Source organism: Lissotriton vulgaris, chromosome 2_1 (genome assembly GCF_964263255.1).
Source record: "Lissotriton vulgaris chromosome 2_1, aLisVul1.2, whole genome shotgun sequence".
NCBI classification, from domain to species: domain Eukaryota; kingdom Metazoa; phylum Chordata; class Amphibia; order Caudata; family Salamandridae; genus Lissotriton; species Lissotriton vulgaris.
Genome location: NC_141687.1, coordinates 1,345,387,133 through 1,345,404,186, shown reverse-complemented (window position 1 = coordinate 1,345,404,186; position 17,054 = coordinate 1,345,387,133). Strand labels below are relative to the sequence as shown.

Here is a 17,054-nt window from a genome sequence, read left to right as displayed (position 1 = left end):
CTTCTAGTACTTGGAAGCTGTTGAGCAGGACCACCACGTCCTCTACCATTCCCTCTAAAAGCCTGCTGCAACAACACCTTCGTTTTCAATTCTTTATGCTTTTTTTCAGTCCTTTATTTCTCCTCATTGTCTCGATGTTCATAATATTGAGCCATATTCAAAATAAAGGAAGGGTAAGAGGTGGACCATGTACTCTCAGAAGCCTACAATAGAGTCCAATTTCAGGAAGTAAATTAGAGACAAATCTATTAAAAACAACCAAACACCCCCCTCAACAGGCAAATCCTGCCCACTGTAATCCCAAAACCTGTCCTCAAACCGAGTGAAAAAATCAGACACACTCTTGTCTTATTTCTGGTGACAAGCCGACAATTTAGCCCAATCTACTTTCCTTGGTGGAATAAGAGAAAGCATACACGTAATAATGCGACCTGGCAACTCTAAAATCTCTGCTTGTGGCTTATCACCTGGTTTTCTCTCCTGGTCCCATGCTTTAATTTGATCCCAAGTACCACCCAACTCCAGAGCATGATCCTGAACATGGACCTGCCTCCAAATATCAACCAGAACAAGAAGACTGAAGAACATTTCAATATCAGCAAGAGTCATTAATGCCGAAGAAGCAGCTACAGTCAATTCCTTATAATAGTTGTAAAAGAAAATAGGAGGTTCCCCTGTAATTTATAGCAGGGAGGGGGATCTTAACATAGAAAAAGATTTAGAGTCCCTGTCTTAAACGTAGCAGACTAGGATTGCTGAATCATTACTCATAGAAGGGGTCTAGCTTGGGAAGTAGGATAATTCTCCATATCACCTTAACAATACAATTTAGTAACACAAGCAAGGCAGAGTGGACAACTAAAACAAAGTGAATTAAACTGGAACCAATAGTAGATATACCAGGCAAACAGTTTTTGTCGATTAAAAATAATCATGAAATTTATTCTTTACCTCCCGGCTGGGTTACAATCTAAAACATAATAAAAAACCAATTAAAAAAACCACCAACAGTGGTAATACAGTGAATATATGTACAGTCAAAGTAAAAACAGTCGACGCAGCGTTTCGGTGCTTTTTCAATCTTGACACCTTCTTCAGGACTTTTACAACATTTGACTCTGTATCTGTATTTCAAGTGGGAAAAGCGTTTCAATTGCTTTCCAATATGTTGTGAACTTCTCAGGTATTTAATATTTCTTGAGCTTAAATGTCAGAAATAAGATCTTCTGTGCGCACAGAGGGGCCACCGTTGATAAAGGGAGTAGCTTCTTTGGGTCTTTAGACCTGCTTAGATATCAGGTGAATCTTTTAGTATATTGGTTTGATGATATTTAGTGATCCAATTCTTCTCTTGATAGGTAGAAGAGGATATCTTTTGGTAAATGTACGGCCTCCCTGCTCCTCCGTGCTCTCGTCTTCATGAAAATTCGAAGTTTCTAGAAAAAGCACCGAAACGCTGCGTCGACTGTTTTTACTTTGACTGTACATATATTCACTGTATTACCACTGTTGGTGGTTTTTTAAATTGGTTTTTTATTATGTTTTAGATTGTAACCCAGCCGGGAGGTAAAGAATAAATTTCATGATTATTTTTAATCGACAAAAACTGTTTGCCTGGTATATCTACTAGTGGTTCCAGTTTAATTCACTTTGTTTTAGTTGTCCACTCTGCCTTGCTTGTGTTACTAAATTGTATTGTTAAGGTGATATGGAGAATTATCCTACTTCCCAAGCTAGACCCCTTCTATGAGTAATGATTCAGCAATCCTAGTCTGCTACGTTTAAGACAGGGACTCTAAATCTTTTTCTAAATTCCTTATAATAGGCATTAGGATTTGTCCTAGGATCAGGCAATTGAATCTTAAGGGACAAAACCTCACTTCTTTTCCACAGAGTATAAATGCATTGCTCCTGAAACCTGGCCCCACGGTAGCGTGAGTAACATTACCAAGCTGGTCTGTTAATTACAGTATCTCAGGGTGATATATGGGAAGAACCTCTTTCATTGGAAACTAGGACACAGTAGTAGAACTCTTATCATGTAACCAGCCCCTAAATGCAACCAATGTGGTAATGTTACTAAAAACTTGATCTGGATCCATACCATTAGTATACGCATGATCTTTAATATCAAATAACATTTGTGACACAGCATTCCCAAAGTGTTGCTCCCAAAGACCAATTAACGTGGAGGACATGCTTAAGAGCATGCTGCTGTAAGAAAGGCTCATAATCTTTCATCACATCCCAAACATCTTCCACACTATAAATAGGATTACGACCCCACTGCATGGCCTGATTAGCCACAACCTTCTTCTCGTCAAGGCCCACCGCAGACCCTACGAAAGGACCCATGCTCTCATGAAATTTTTAAAAAGTCTCTATCCTCAAACCCACGAATTGGTGCCTCAGTGCTTACAAATATCGGAGAATCAAGAATCATAGAGGGGGAAGCAACAGAAGTAACAGGTACAATTGTCACTGGCAGATGCATAGCAGGAGTAAGAGCTTGGGGCAAGGATGCTGAAACAATGGGTGTGGCAGAGGTACTAACAGTTACCGTTGCCACAGACGGCAAAGAAACAGAAGAAAGAGGAGGAGAAGGAGCCAAAGCCACTGCTGTTGAAACGACAGCAGTAGACACAGGAACAGAGAGAATGGCTGTAACAAGTGGCTGTGATGGTACAGGGACAGTAGGATATATCCTTTGTGGAGCATATGGGGGCAGGGGTCGAGTATCTAACAGTTCTTCCACAAAAGTATCAGTTTTCTCCTGAGCCAAATATGATTTATCAATATGCAATCGGAATCTCCTATCTTCACATTCAACTCCCTTTTCCTCTTTTTCTCTATCATATGCTACGGCTTTCTGAATCAGTGTCTGCATTTTTCCTTTCTGGCTTCTTTCTTAGACTTCAATCGTCTCTGCCTGGCTGCCTTCTGCCATATCCTAAGATAATCAAACATAGACTATCCACTTCGCCTCTTTAATAACTGTTCCTGTAAATACTCAATCTTTTGTTCATCAAAAGTGCCCGTTAACGGTCGCTGCAACTCGGCATTGTCCCTTGTATATTTGTGCCATAGTGTACAAAACATAATAGGGCTTAGACCATGTTTCACGTACATTTTGAAGTGCTTTCTGGAGGAGCCGGCTGAGCTTCTTCTAAATTAGCATCTGCAGAACAACAATGGCAGCACAAAGAAAACAATTCACTGAACCCAGGCATTCTCAAAAGAACACTAGTTCACTATTTTATGCCTGGTAAAGCGATTGCAAATGCTTTTATCCCAAAGATGGTCTTCAGACCATACCCAATGCAAACAAAGTGGTACCATATCCACAAAGAACCAAAACAAACTCACCTGATATATGCAGGTCAAAGCAAATTAATTCTTCACTGCTGACTCTTAAGACCAAACGGTCAGATCCAAGGTTATCGCCGTTTAGGACTTCAGTCAGGATGACCGCTGGACGAGGCACCGCCCGGCAGGACGGAAGGGGCAGCTGCGAGCAATCCATGCTCCTCAAACAGGGATCCCTGAACCGTCAGTCCGACCCAATGATGGAATCGACCTCCCCCGTCCGTGGAAGGGGATGTGTCACTCACCCGAAGGAGTCCCTGATTGGGCGCCAACTGAAGGAAGTTACCCGATAACGGTCACCCGGGTCACTCACAACGACCTCTCAGCCTACCATACCAAATGAAAAGTCGGTCAGACAGTAGAGAATACAAACCAATATCTGTTTATTCAGGTACACTCCGAGTGGAGCCCAATCTGCCCAGTCACTAGGAGTGCTGCAGAGGGACTGGCATCAGCAAGCATAGGATACATTATGTACATTTCAGAACCAATGAAGGCACGCCCACAATAGAATTTTTCAAGCAGATCCAGCAGAACAGTGGAATACAAAAAATAAGTTTCGATTCTGCAGCTGGGCACACACTATCTAGCAGTCAAGGCCATTCTGCCTGTGCCCGCCACTAGACAAGGGGGAGAAGGCATTTATATAGAGCTATGCGTTAATAAGAACAGTCTATTCATTAGTGAAGCAAAATTTAGCCTTGGAGAAACACAATGCAAGAGAGGCCTTTTCTCGGAAATAGCAAAGACTACGTTTTGATTGTAACTCAAAAGGGCGTCAACAAAAGGATATGGAGCCACGAATGCTAACATACATAGTATAATGAATAAACATGTTTTCTATTCTAACAAGCCAAAACCTTTCTTTTGTTTCTTGTGGCTCATACATGCAAAAACGGGTGCCAGGTTTTCGCATACAATAAACTGCATTTTAGTTCTGCCCTGTCATGAACAAGAATATGGCCCTGATTACGGGTTGGTCGGTGTTTTCTGAGCCATGTGCGCACACACGAATTTCTAATTGTGTAGTATTTACTACACTCTATAATTACCAGGTGTGCTTAATATCTCGCGCTTCTTAAACTTCAGCTTGTAAAATAGTATGGTAATTACTGTAACTTACAGTTTTTGGTGCAGTAATCATAAAAATCTGATGTTGTTCCCCAAAAACTCAGAATATGTGCAATTTACTGCACGTGATAAATTCTAAAGTTGGGTGAGTCGGATTTTATTGGCTGTAATAAATAGCACCTACCCCTCCGACAAACTCATAATTAGGGCATATATCTCTTAAACTTCGATAATAAGGATTAGAAGCAAGCACATTTGAATTATTCCAGCTGTTGTTGAGCTACTTTATTTATCAGGTAACCTTGCTGCATCCTAACCTCACAAGAGGAAAATACGTAGGCAGAGGATTTCCTTTCACCAAATCCTGTATTAATTGACAAACCTTGAGCATATTTACACATGATACGAAATGCAACTCTTAAATTATGGTATGTTATTCATGGCGGACCAGGGGCTCTTAAAATCAAGCTATTTCAAAGCTGATTCTAAGGACTTGACCAGCTGTTCTTTGCAACATAGCTATAAGTGTGATAGATATCTCCAGACAATGTCGTTTAAGAACCCTGCAGTTGGGATCAACACGTTTATACAATGTTTCCGGTTAAGTAGTGCAATGTGCTTTGTCCAAAGTAATTAAGGACGAAACGTGGCTTAAATACCCTTCATATTGAAACATCTGTCGTATTCTCCAGTTTTGTGTTGCATAAGGCATTAGTTACTGTAGAAAATCTTGTTTTCAGCTTGGCTACAATTGTATCTTGATGATATAAGGTCTGAAATTTAAATAGGTAGAGACCTTGTGTGCCAAATACCTGCCAATATGCCGGCTACAGTTAACCTTGAGTGCTTCATTAACCGCATGCGCGCTAGCGGGTTTTCCCGCTGCGCGCTGAGAATTCGAAAATCGCGCATTACGTGACAAAGCTAGCTCGTCATGCGCGGAGCGCAGCTAACGCCCATGACGAGCTGGCTTTGTCACCAGCATCAAAACAAGGACCTTCCATATATTGCTGTTCAAAACCAGCTTGTTAGCCCTGATGTAAATGTGTAAGGGCCTAATTACGAATTTCCTGTGGTGGAGGTGGGGTGGCGGTCGGGGACCGCGTCACCACTAGTTTCATTACAGTGTTCACACCATGAAACTAAGGGGGCCCTATGGAACCTCCTGGTGCCTCAAACCATGGGCATGCATGCAGGGAGGCACATGGTGTGCCCCCGTCTGCATGCATGGCCAGTTACTGCACGGCATGGACTTAATAGTTCATGCCGTGCAGGAACTTGCTTTGGCGTTCCCGTTGTGGTGAGAATGCCAAATGACCGCCGCCAGACAGCGAGGAAACTCTTAATCTGGCGGGTGGCCAGCGGTCGCGTTTGGCAGTGGCGTGCTGCCCCTCTCCTACACCGCCAAACTCGTAATCAGGCCCTAAGGCATCAGATGATCTTTGCAGTCCGATATATGTACTCTGTCTGATAGAATGGCAAAAGCTTATTTTCAGTGAGTCACCTTTCTAGGTCCACTAATAGCAATTTTGCATAGACCTTGGTCTCAACATCTAAGAGTGCTATTTGGCAGTAATTAGTAGAGTCTTTAATGTTACCTTTTTTTAAATCAGAGGGAGAACAGGGCGCCTGCAGAAGTCAGAAATGAGCACTGAAGTGCTGAATGGAACAGTGGAACAATCCACCCAAGCCTGGGAATAGCTCTTAAACATGGATATTAGTGGACCATTTGGGCAGTGTGTCAACATGTGTACCCCAAAACTGTTGACACCTCAACATTTTACCTCAATGGAACTCCCAAAATTCAGTAAATTGGAGATGGTGTTAAACATCAGTTTAGTGAAGTATTATGTCCCGAGTTAAGGCAACTCCCAACATATCACAAATATAAAAATACAGTGGATTAATTAATAAGGCCTACTCAATATCAGAGTTCTTGATCAGTGGAACAGTTTAAAGATGTATTTCAAAATTAAAATAAGGTGGTTCAGAGTTAATGCGATAACGCCTCTCAACTCATTACAGAGAATTGCAAAATGCAATATTATTCGAAATCCCAAGTCTGCAGCAAAATCGGGAGAGAAACACACAGCATCCCTATTAGAACAGGAAAGTATTCTGGCTTACTCCTAACATGGAGGGTTTTTATACTTCATTTTCAATAATGAAATTAACAGAATTGTAGATTCATTGTGCTGTGATTAAAAATGTTACATGCAGAGCAAATCAGAGCACAGTCTCATAAAAAGTCATATTGCCTTTGCACCTAAGCCCTATCCAACTACATTACTAATTATCCACCCCGCTATGTTGATCAGATTATAGAATAAACTATATACATGAACAATGGCATGTTATATGAATTGATAGGGCTGAGTGATCAAAGTCCCTTTCTGAGGGCCACAAGGCAAGCAGGGCTTACTGAAACCAATGATGGGGGTTGAGGCTTTTTAGTTTTGATGTAGTGGTGCCCGACTTACCATGGATTCTGATTAACTGGGCCCTTTTGCATGTTAGCGTGGTTCGAGCAGTCCAAGGATCCCCTAGGGAGGGGTTCAGAATGGTATGGATCCAGAAAAATGAACACGGGCTCACAACTAATAATGCACGCAGCAGCAGCAATAAATAATTGTTTAGCCAAATACTGACTTTTATGAAAAAAGAGAAATTGTTATTTTCTAACACTAGCCACACAAAGGAAAAAAATTGACATTCACAAACAATCACGCAATTCCTGCTGAGGTTGGGGCTCTAGTGTTTCTTTAGTGATTCCCTGTCCCACTCTTTCCTTGCGTTAGCGATAGTGGTTATTGCCAATTCACCATTTGTAACATCCAGGTTATGCCCCACTAGCAGTCAGAGTCTCAAGCATCCACTTTGAATCTAAGTTAAAAACAGCAGTGTCCCAGCGCTGCAGCGATACTGGCAGCAAGTTCCCACTGGCCTGAAAGGTCCAGAGCCAGTCTTACCTGCACCAGAAGGTGTGAAGAGTTTTGAGTTCCTGAGTGCATCCTGTCTGCTCGCAATGGATGCAGCTATGTTCAGGTGAGTCGGCTGCACGCTGCCCAGTTGGCTACACTCAGTGGGTGCAGTCTTCACTAGTACCTTCACTCCTGAAGCAATAAGAGACTTTCTGCAGCTCCTCCTGCGGAGTAAGTGTCCAGTTCCTTTCCTGGTGGGGGGTTGGTTTGGTTGCTAAAATCCTGTTGTGGGTCGCTCTGCCTTTTTAATGATGCGCAGATGCTTCCACAGCACCCTCATTTCTCCGGCAGGTGGTGGCAAATCAGGTCACAGTACAGGGTCACCACAGCTCAAAGCACACGGCTTCTGCCCGATCGGCATGGTAAAATCCTTCACGGCGACCACTCCTGGTATACGGGATAACCTTCTGCTACTGCCTAGGGCTACAGCCATATCATACAGCAGACTTTTCCGCGTCAGCCCCTCCTGGCACATGCGGTTACTGTCCGCCACTGCACAAGGCTACTGCCCTTACCGCATGGCAGTCTTTTTGAAAGATCCCCCCTGTCATAGGGGGATGCTGACTCTGCACTAGTCACGGGCTCCGGCCCGATTGGCATAGCATGACACAGCTAAATTCAAAGCAGTCTTCTCCTGGCATACTGAGGTCACCAAGTTTGTCCTGCACACAGGCAATGACCCGATCAGTGCTGCAGCTGTTTCCTCACACTTCACAAAGGGAGTTCTGTTGACAGGGCTCCCCGCTGCACCTCGCTCCCTCCAATTCTCTCCTCTTCCTCACAGGACACACTGGCCTTGGCAAGCAGGCAGGTGCTCATGCTCCAGGCTCCAGGGCAGGTGGTCTTTGATTCCCTGGATGATAGCCATTCACCCAGCAGGGAAACAAGTATGCCTTTGCCCCCCAGTCCTGGCCACAGGCAGAAGTCTTACAGAGCTTCCCTTCCTCACACAGCCCGTCTGGCTGATTGGTAGAGGGCCATTTATGGGGTCTGAAGCTCCCCTTCTTATAGTTCATTTCAAGACACCAAGTGTGATTTAGGGTCCAAGTCTTTGATGTTTTATATTGGTGTCCTTCTTTTTTTAAGTGTCCACTCCTCTCTCTTCCTCTTGAAAAACAGTTTGTCACAGCAGGAGTGTCTTCAAAGCTGATAGACTCACAACACAGGCCATGTGAGTGACTTAAGTTCACACCTGGATGTCAGCCACAGTGATATGTGCATCAAAATGTTAGCCCAGGGCCTGAACCCTACTTTTTATGATTCACTTATCGGCCCATCTCTTTCTTGAAATGCAGCCAGGTCCCTTTCGTGTGACATCTCACTGAATCAAAGAGCACCCTTGGAAGTGCACAGGGGTAGCCTGGCTCTCCCCTCCCTAGTGTGTGTCCCACCTAGCTTACAGGAAAGCAGCAAATGACACAAATCTGTCTGGGGGAATCTCTCTACTTCCTCTGAATGTTTCACCATGAATGCGTGTGTCTCCCAAAAAGGAACCAGGGCCCTCCCTGGATTGTACCATCCACAGGCATACACACACAGTGTGTGTATACAGCATACATGGACTGCACTGTGCTGTGTCCTACATGTACTGTACCCCTTATAGACACAGATACATACAGCATATGCATTTCATCGTATGCACTGCCCCCTTTAATGTATGGCACCACTCACTGGTAGACATAAATCCCGCACATGCATTTATCCTGCATGTACTACACAGCACTACATCCTTCAGGTACTGTACTACTCACAGGCACATATGCAACTAGCACATGCGTTCACTAGGCACTCACTGCTGGGTACAGCCTTACCCCTCCATTGCACGTACACCCAACGGGATTAAACTTGCTGGATTGTGTGTTGCAGAAACAGCAAGGAAAGAGATGGGCAGGGGGGAAAAGACACAGAGGGATCAATTCTGAATAAAATGAAGGCCTGGCTAACAAGAGTCAGGAAAATACATTTCAACACGACATTGGTAATGTGTTTCAAAGACAAGTAAACTATTTCAGTCTGAATAAACATATATAATTGAGTATGAGAGGGTATTCAGCACTTTATTAACTATGCACAAAAGCAGAACTGCACAAACTAATCTACAAATGCCGCTAGAAAGTTTTGGAATATTTTGGAAATGAACTTGAAGCATTATGTCCAGTAGAAGCTAAAGTCTCACAAGCAAATTCATTCTAAAACGGTTTTAGATGTGGGTCTACCTACAGTGGTTGAATCTGCTTTACTCATCTTTCATGACTAGCACAGTCAGTTGTATTTGTGGCCATAACTATAGGATATCTATTTTTAAAAGCCCATAATTGATGTTCATTATTTTCCCAATAATGGTCATTATTTCCAGCTATTGGCCTTTGGTACTCTTGCTTATCGACCTGGGTGGTCTTTTTATATTTCCTTTTAATTTCTCCTTTTCTTTCCATTCAGTCTATCAAGAGAGGCATTTACAATAGCAAGAGATCACGTTCTTCTCGTGGAGAAGCAATCAGATCAGGTTTCAAAACAAAGAAAGTCCCACTGTTAATGTATGTGTCTTCTAGAAGAGCGTGTGGCTTCTGCTTCCTTCTTGACTTCAAGACAGCGGTCTCTCTTGCCTGTGGTTGACCAGATGCCTGCTTCTGTTAAGGGACAGTCTACTCGTAGCATGGTTGCCTCATTGGCAGAGGCTGACGTTGTCTCCATCCGGGACATCTTTTAGGCTGTAACTTGGGAAGCTTCTTCTATCCTTGTTTGCAACCATGTTTTGGATTTGGGGTCCCACCATTCTTCTGCTTTGGAACCAGTCTTCTTGTAGCCTTTCTTCCTGAATGAGCCACTCTTGAAAATTAAATTAAATGTGTTGGCTTATGCTGGAGTTTTGTGCTTTTGCTGCTGATTTTTCATTCAAGGACACAGTAGGATTAAAGTGGTAGCGTGTTGATCACTTACGAGTAATCTCCATTACTTTGGTTACCGTTCCTCGCCCCATGCATATATCCCACACACCAACCCTTTATTGCAATCACGACGTATGGGTGACAAGCCGCGTTTGGCCCCAGAAAAGAGGCTGTCCTTAGGGGTGAGACACAGGAAAGGGGACAGAGAACTCTTTTAATCTGAGCTGTGTTATGTAGTGCCCCAGGGGAGGTGGGATCACTTCATTTAGTAAGTACTGAGTGCAATCGGAGCAACGAAGATTACCAGAAAGTAATTAGCACATGTTTTAATTCAAAGTAGAGAACAGCCAAGGTCTGGCCTCTGGATTCGTGTTTCCCTCGTGGGTGACAGAATGCAAGCTCTTCACACTCAAGGAAACATAAATATATCCTAATCTCTCTGACACAGCATAAGGAGAAAGGCATTCATTGTGGTGCCTCAAGCAAAAGACGGCTTATTTACTAGGTTTCGGCAAAAACATGTCAATCCCAGGTGTTTGTTTTAGACTTGGATCTGAATGCGGGGACTTGACAGGCTACTCTCAGGTAAAGCCTCGCACAAAGAAACGCAAGAACCAATAATTATCCAGTGCTTACCCTGCACCACGTGACTGCCATCATCTACAGTGTCATGCAGCAGATTAACTCTGAGACACACGAGTGCCCACAGGCCACGCCCGCACAGTAAAGCCGTAAAGTCCATTCACTGCAGATGCAGTGTTTTGTTGAACAACCATTTGGATTTGTACAGCACTTTAATGCTTTCGAAAACATATATGGGTTCTCCTAGGTGTAAGTGAATATAAACTGTTATTTAGTGGGTGACCTCTCAAAATGGAGGCAACACAGAGCTTGAGGATCTCTGAAAGAAAAACGTCTCTCCACCCCGCACGCTCAACTGGATTGGGGTTACCAATTCAGGGCTGAGCTGAAGAGTAAGGTAAGGTGGCAAAATGACCCCATGCATCAGGTCCCCCATGCGCTGCTCCTAGATATTACCTTAACAGCCTAATGTATTCTGGAAATGTTTGTCCCAGTTCATGTCAATCAATTCAACAGTTAATCCAATTGATGTAATCCCCATGGAAACAATGATGTGTAGAAGAAATCCTGACAACACAAAAATTGTGTCCTAAGTATGCTTAATTTTCAAAGCTTTTTGCATGACCTACCTGCATATTGCGTGTGCAAAGAACTGCATTTACAAGGGCTACATCTCATGCCTTATTCAATTAACCTGGAAGGTCGGGATTAACCCTGGTAAGTGTGATTTGCTCACAAGTAAATCATGCCAGAGTGGTGGACTTTATGTGGAAACTGATTTCTCCCCAGTGCCATAGGCTACCGTGCACTAGTAATACGGCAGACAGGACATCCATTACTTTTGTGACAGAGTAGCCCATCCTCCAAACTTTAAATAGTGCCCTTTTTCCTTCAGTTCATTATACTTGATTCCTGGGGCTACCTTCAATAGTTCTCCAATAAATCTCAGATGCCGCATGGGAGAATCCAAAGAGCTTTCTTTGAGCACCTCCAGGAAAGTTTAGCATTTTCAGTTGTCTTCTCTTCCTTGGTCGCTGGTCGGGCATTAACTCTCCATAAATGTGCAATTGATTGACTGATTGATAGCACTGATTTTAAATCAGTCACCTGTCTCACATCAGCCACAGGACATGCTTATGATGCTTGGGTCAAGGGCTGCCATTTTGTCATCAAATATTTGACCATGCAAAAATAGCAGTAGTCAAATATTGTTGGAAGCAGTGCAATTATTGCTGCATGAGATTGCTAACGTCCAAAGAATCTTTTCAGCATTTTAGGCCCAGTAAATTGACGAATAAAGAAAAGGACGTGGTGGTATTTTAGTGTAAACTCATGAAGATGCTTTAAGGCCTGTTTTTAAAATCTTCAGTTTTTCCCATTTCCGGATGTCGGGTCACCGAATCATGGCACGAATGGCATACATCTTCAGGCCAGCCAGTGCCCCTAGGAATCCAGCCACCAGGAACTCCATGTTTTTACTACAGCTCTTCAGGACAAATAACAAGCGTTGGAAATCACTATTACCCAGATAGTTACTCTTGAGTTCAGCACTTTGACTTACTCAAGCGGCCACATGCATCAATGTTCCCGTTTGCGAATTCTTAATTGCGAAAATTAAGGAATCGCAATTAAGAATTCGCAAACGGCTATGCATTAAGAAATCGCAATTTTTTTGCGATTTCTTAATTTTCCTTAATTGCGATTCACAATTTGCGAATCGCAATTAAGGAATCCCTTTCCATTGATTCCTATGGGCCTATAGGCCCATAGGAATGAATGTGAAGGCATTCTCATTTTGCGATTCGCATTTAAGTAATCGCAAAATAAGAATGCAATTTCAAGGGTGCCTATGAGGGTCCAAAGGACCCCCCCCGCACCCCTGAAATGTACCTTTAAGTACTTTTTTCACACACACATGCCCCAAGGGTATGTGTGTATGTGAAATGAAACTTTCAAAAATGCACTTTTGTGCATTTTTGAAAGTTTTTGCAAATTACCATGAAGGTTAACTTCATGGTAATTTACCACCTCCTATTTGCGATTTCGCAATTTAAAAAAAATCATACATTGCATTTAAGAAATTGCAAAATTGCGATTTTTTATATGCAATTGCAATTTAAGACGCATCTACCTAGATGCGTCACTTTGTAAATATGGCGCAACAAGGCGCATTTTTTACGCCACTGGTGCGTCACAAAAAGTGACACAGTCTCATAAATGAGGCCCATAGTCTGGTAAGAAAAAATTACAAAGTTGATAAAGGTGGTAAGGGCAGCCTACACATACAACAGACAACCCTAGCAGATCCGCAAATGTAAGGCGTCTGCTGAAGAGAGGCGCTCTCGTCACATGGTTGCCCATGATGTGCGTGTCTGCATCCGTCCTTCGCTTTACTTTCTGAAATGTGCAAGTAAGGCTTTCAGTGTTTGCATTTTCAATAGGATCCGAAGAATTGTGCGTGGACAGGATTGGAGGACCGACAGCTGTCTTGCCTGGGTCAGGATTATGCAGTACCTCACAGAAGTGTGAAATTGTCTAGCCGATGAGCAGATAAGAAGATGACAGGACTGACAGTTTCTTTTTGCAGGTTGAGAGGTTCAAAGATTAGTTGGAGGTTGTCATATTTTTTTATCCTTTGTCGTTTATTTTGACGTGCCTCAAATTTCTTGGGCGTGACCTTTCTTTTTCTATTTGTAGATGATTATCTCATGATACATGTGCCAGGTGTACATGTCCTTTCACCAGAAGAAGTTCTTTCTATGTTTTGGCAGACTTGAAGCTCTGCTGTCTTGTCTGTAAGTGCATGTAAATATTGTATACCTGTTATTTTACCCGCACACCGTATCATTATAGTCTAATGCATGTAAGAAACAAGCAATTGCAATGCAAAAAGTTTTGCGTTCGTGAGAGTTTAAGCTATTGGCACAGTAAATGACTGTGGGCCAGATGTAGGTAAATCACATTTACCGATTTTGAAATACCGAATATTACCGAATTTTACCGATTCGGTATTCCAAAATCGGTAATTGGGATGTAGGTAGCAACATCTGGATTATTTAACGAATCGTTAAAAATCGGTATTAAAAGATCGGTATTATCCGATCGGTATTATCCGATCTGTGTTTACCGATCGGCATTATCCGATCGGTATTTACCGATCGGTAAATACCGATCGGTAATTCCCGCGACGGACAACAAACAAAAGTGAAACTCAACACAACAGCCAATCAGGTGCCACCACCCTCCCCCTACTCTCCAGGGAGTGGCTCCACAGGCAGGTGCAACTAATTAGAAGGTTCAGGAAAGGCAGTTGGAGCAGAGAGAGTGGGAGCAGCAGAAGCAGCAGACAGAGCTTGTGTATTCACTGAAAACTCCAACATGGAAAGCAGCAGGGACACTGAGCAGGCTGAAAGGAGAAGGAAGCTAAAATTCAGTAGACAGGAGCTACAGCTCCTTGTGGAGGAGGTGGTAAAGGTACACCACAGACTTTTTGGAAAGCAGTCCCTAACTGTGCCAGAATCAACAAAAAGGAAACTTTGGCTGGAAATCAAAGATAAAGTAAATGCAGTGGGAGTCACCAACAGACGCACTGATGATTTAAAGAAGAGGTTCTATGACCTGAGGAGCCTCACGAAGAAAAAATTGGCTGAGCGCCACAGACAGTCACAGCAAACAGGTCGAGGAAAGAACACTGCACCCCCCCTCAACGAGCTGGAGGAGCTGGTAGCCACAACCCTGGAGGCTGACAGTGTCCATGGACTGGGAGAAGTGGACAGCTCTGCGCAAGCTGCAAAGAAAAAAGGTAAGATGCATGCACAGCTATCCCCCTCCCACCCCCATACATCCCTCACCCCTTGCAGCTCAGTTACCCCAGTCCCATGGTGCCTGTGCAAAACTGTACCAATGCATCATGATACATGTAGTTAGTCATTGGAAGACCATGTCACACAGCACTGTGACCAACACATTATTCACATGAATGCTTACAAAATGAAGGGCAGGCAGCATGTACAAAGTGCAATGTTACATGTTTAATTGTAGTGGCTGTGACACAAATACACCTAGCTGATATGTACTCATATGTCCACAGGTCTCACATCCAGCAGGCAGTCTGAGGAGGCAGAGGGCGCGGCACCCCAGAGGGATGGCAGTCAGGAGCCAGGGCCCAGTGCATCCCACGACACAGGTGTTCCGAGTGGCCAGCCACCCACCCAAGAAACTGACATCTGTGAAGAAATGCAGGGCTCCCCAATTCCTTCGCAGTCACCACTATTGGTCTCATCACCAGAAATGCATGCATCCCTTGTTGTAGAAACACCTGTTGCACACCCTGGCAGGAGGCATGTTGTTCCCCCACTGCCGGAAATGGAGACAGGTGGTGATGAAATGGAGGGTGAAGACTCACTTCACTTGTTACAAGCTCACATCACTGCCACACTGCAGCCCAGCACAGAGCCTGTACTAGGTTCCACTAGAAGGCGCACAGTGCAAGGAAGGGATGAAGGTGCACATGGGGAGGGTTCCAGTGTCTTCAAAGGCCTGGAGGGAGCCATGGTCCGGATTCAGAGGATGCAGGGCAAGGGCATCATGGCCTGTCAAAGACAAATGCGTAACATGAACATCCACATGGAAGAAATTAGCAAGGGCATAAAAGAGCTGGTGATAGTCAACCAGAGCATGGCAACAGGCATACAGCAACTGTGCACAAAACTTGACTCTGATATTGGTGCAAGGCGCAGGGACAGGCAGCGCGCAGTGAGAATTGAGACATCCATGGAGCAGCTGGCTACAGCCACATCCCTGCTATGCAGGCGTAGCGTCAATAGTCAGTTAGTCCTGACTCAGAATAGCAACCAGTTGACAAGGGGCATAGCTGGAATGACCGGTGCGCTGGAGGCCCTACTCAATGCACAAAGTGCACAAGGTTCTGCTGTAGACGTGCCGGACACTGAGGCTAGCACCAGTAGGAGCAGCACAGCTAGCCCCCATGTCTTAGAGCCAAGGAGGAGCAGCAGGCGACAGGGTGAGGCTATAGGCCAAGCGCCCAGTGAACAGGATGAGCCACAGACCCCTGCCAATGCAAAGCGTGTGCGTAAATGAACAGCTGTAACGATGGCCTACTGCCAATGGACATTACATTTATAGTTCATACAGTGTTATTTGCACATTTGTGCCATTGCAACCAGCCAAGTGACAATGTACAACTATGGTTGGTGGATTCTACACCTGTGTGTTTGCCCACTGTGAGCATTGATGTCAAATGCTTACTGTTGCACTTTTGTTCTTCTATTAAACTTTGCAAATCTAATTAAACAGAAGCTTGTGCTTTCACTATAGCTCAGTGTCTTCACTTACTCAGAAATAGTTGCGTGCTATGTCATCACGTCTGTATCTGCCATCACTTGGTGTTGCCACTCCAGCAGGATGTCTTTCAGGCACAGCAATGTCGTCGTCATGATCCTCATAGTCAGATAACTCCACCTCAGTCCCCTTCTTAACAGCCAGATTGTGCAACATAGCACAGACAGCAATGATCTTACAGCAGGTAATGGGGGTATACTGCCTTGCACCTCCGCTCTTGTGCAAGCATCTGAACCTACTTTTCAATATACCAAATGTTCTCTCAACAACATTGCGTGTGCTCTTGTGTGCCCGGTTGTATCTCCTTTGGCTGGGTGTTGAGGGGTTGAGGTAGGGGGTGAGTATGAATGAGCGGAGGGCATATGCACTGTCTCCTGAAATGAAAAGGGTACAATTTACTCACATGCATACATGTACTGCTTATTGCAATAGTGTAATAGGTGTTGCACACTGTCTCTTACCTAGGAGGTAGCCTTCACCAAATTCCCCTGCAGTCAGGCGTGCATAGATGCCACTGTTTTGAAATATATATGAGTCGTGGGTACTTCCCGGGTATTTAGCGACAATGTCTGTGATGACGTTCTTGGCATTACAAATCACCTGCACGTTGATGGTGTGGCTTGACTTTCTATTGCGGTAAATGTATTCCGTGGCAGCAGGGGGACAAATGGGGATGTGCGTCCCATCAATGCATCCGATGATATGGGGAAATCTTGACATCTGGTAGAAGTCAGATATGGTTGCAAACAGTTCAGCATGGGTGGATGGAAAAGAAATGTAATGCTCCATCCTATGCAACATGGCG

The 17,054-nt window shown here is 44.0% G+C and overlaps 1 long non-coding RNA gene across 1 annotated transcript; it reads right to left on the bottom strand.

Moving 5' to 3' along the window:
* Positions 1-15,138: 15,138 nt before the first annotated feature.
* Positions 15,139-16,789, bottom strand: LOC147732588 (uncharacterized). Its single transcript, XR_015308677.1, has 3 exons — positions 16,711-16,789; positions 16,244-16,623; positions 15,139-15,480 (listed from the first exon to the last, which is right to left on the bottom strand). It is a non-coding gene; the product is annotated as an uncharacterized LOC147732588 (long non-coding RNA).
* Positions 16,790-17,054: the final 265 nt, after the last annotated feature.